This window comes from Rattus norvegicus, chromosome 2 (assembly GCF_021556685.1).
Source record: "Rattus norvegicus strain SHRSP/BbbUtx chromosome 2, alternate assembly SHRSP_T2T, whole genome shotgun sequence".
Classification (NCBI taxonomy): Eukaryota; Metazoa; Chordata; class Mammalia; order Rodentia; family Muridae; genus Rattus; species Rattus norvegicus.
In genome coordinates, this window is record NC_141535.1 from 78,311,457 (window position 1) to 78,314,197 (window position 2,741).

The 2,741-nt window shown below is 46.8% G+C and overlaps 1 pseudogene; it reads right to left on the bottom strand.

Annotated features, from left to right (window-relative positions):
- Positions 1–250: 250 nt before the first annotated feature.
- Hnrnpm-ps1 (heterogeneous nuclear ribonucleoprotein M, pseudogene 1) lies at positions 251–2,424 on the bottom strand (annotated as a pseudogene).
- Between the last annotated feature and the right edge of the window lie 317 nt (positions 2,425–2,741).

Below are 2,741 nucleotides of genomic sequence, written 5' to 3' on the forward strand. Positions count from 1 at the left end.
TTGATATTTATTATCAAAGTCATATTTGATGTCAACAAGATGCCACAACTACAAAAAACATCACGCACATTGCAATCTCAATGCAAACAGTCAAATGGAACCCCAATCATTAAAAAATTAATTCAAATTACCCCAAAAAGGAACTGAATTTTTTAAACATCTTTATACATCCAGCCAACAAATTAAAATGGTTAACAAGAAAAAATACAAATTCAGAGGTCTGGTATTGATGTTTAAAAAAGGCAACTGCTTAAGCGTTTCTATCAATTCAAACATCAATCTCTCGGCCACTCAGCTTCATGCCATTCATCATCCGGCAGGCTCTCTCAGCCACCTCTGGAGACTCAAACTTAACACACTGTACCCCTTGGACTTTCCGTTCTCCATCTTGATGTCGGTGTACAGCACGTGGCCACATTCATTGAATTTGTCCTTTAGCATCTTCCATGTAAAATCAAATGGGAATTTTCTCACAAATATCTGGCAGGCCTTCCTGGTTACTCCAGGTGCATGGCTTCCAGCTCCGCCAGAGAAACCTGCGAAACTTCCTGCAAAGTTGCCCCGCTCCAACTCAATGGCTAGGTCAAAACTAGCACCGCCGGCGCCACCCATGGACAGGCCCATTCACTCAATGCCAGCGCCCAATGCTGGGCCCATGACAGGGCCCATACGCTCCAGGCTGTTGGCGCCCATTTGTTCCAGGCCCATGCGCTCAAGATTGTTGGCTCCCATGCGCTCAAGGACTATGAGATCCAAGTTGTTGGTGCCCATGCGCTCCAGACCGGTGGCCATACGATCCATTATAGGACCCATGTGCTCCAGGCCAGACCCCATGCCTGTGGGCACCATTTGATCCATGCTTAGGCCCATTCGCTCAATGGCAGGATCCATGCGCTCTACACCAGAGCCCATGCGCTCAATGGTTTGGTCCACACGGTCAATGGGTGCGACTATGCGCTCCAGACTGAAGCCCATATAGGCACCCATGCGCTCCACACTAGAACCAATGCGCTGCATGGTCTGGTCCATGCGCTCAATACTGGAGGCCATGTGGTCAAGGCTTAGTGGACCCATGCACTCGATGCCGGAGCCCATGCGCTCAATTGAGCTCATGCGGTCCATGACCAGGCTCATACGCTCAATCTCAGAGCCCACTCGATCCATGCCATGGCCTAAGCCTGCACCCATGTGCTCCATGCCAGCACCGCTAATGCGGTCAATGCCAGGGCCCATCCTTTCGATTCCAGGGACACTACCTCCAGCTCTACCTCCTCCTTGCTTTGCAATGATCTCTCCTCTCTTCAGTGCATTACTTAGGATTTCATTTATCCGGCCCATGTTCATCCCGGATCCAAATCGCCCCATGTTTTCCATACCACCACCAAAGGGTCCTTCCATGCCTCCAGTATTATTCCAAATCCTATGCCTTCCATTCCCATCCCTAGATTTCCAATTCCAATGCCTTTGTTCAGGTGGTTGGCATCAATAGGCTGCCTCCAGGTCCTAACCCCATACCGATACCACCAAGTCCATGGGGAAGTTGCTGTGGGCGTTCAGGAGGAAAAAAGTCTCCCTTTGGTAAAGCCCTCTCATCCATCTTGACGTGCATCGGTCTATCAAACAGCAATTGGCCATTAAACATAAATAAAGCTTGCACAGCTTCAGTGGACTGTTCAAAAGTCACAGTGCCTAGTCCATGACTTTTCCCATCTTTATCTTCCAGAATGTCTGCTCGGACCACCGCACCAGCCATACTAAATACTTCTTTCAATTTCTTCAGCCAACTTTATAATCCAGAGTGCTACAAATACTGTGCTTCCAAGTCGTCCAGCCTGTAATGCATGGATAGTCTCATTTGAGATGTTAAGATTATTCAGGCTACTGGGTGGGATATTAATCATTCCTGGGCCACCTGGTCCCATACCCATCCCAGCCTTCGTCGCCATCACCTTTTGCATTGCTCTCCTTGCATGTTCACCATCAGGATCTTCTTCGACTTTCAGTGGCCTTCCACTTATGCTTGTTTAGGACTTCGACAGCTTTCTTCATGCTCTCCTCCATCTTGAACTCAACAACAGCACATCCCCTTGACTTTCCTTCAGCGTCCATTAAGAGCTCCATGTATGTTACCTCACCAACTTTTTCTTTAGCCAGGTCTTTAAGTGACTGCCATTTCACATCAAAAGGTATATTTGTAATGAAGGCTTTGTATCTTTTAGTTGGGTTGGCATACAGATCAAAGAGATTGCCTCCTCTTTTTATGTTTTTCTCCTTCCTCTTCTCATTCTGAGTAGGTCGTTCTTCACCCTTCGGGGCCGGAGCTCCATTGCCGCTCAGCCTGCAGGGCGCACCTCTCTCTTCCTCCATTTTGGGCTCTGTCGCTGCCATTTCAGTTACCGCTTCGACCCCTGCCGCCATTTTCTTCGCGTCTGAGCTTTGTGTCACAACAAATGTTTTTAACTGCTGAGCTATCTCTACAGCCCAAATTTGTTTTAGTAGTATTTTCTGAGTAAACACAGTAATTCTTTAGAGGAGCTAAAGAATATTCATTTAGCATATTCCTATATTTAATAAAACTATATTTGGGTAATTAAAACCGTACTGAGACCACCCAAATTATGTTTCTTAAAATCTATAATTTTGATTTTGTTAAGAATTCCAAACCCTTGGCTGGAGAGATAGCTTAGTGGTTAAGAGCACTGGTTGCTCTTCCATAGAACCCAGCCAGGTTCAATTCCCAG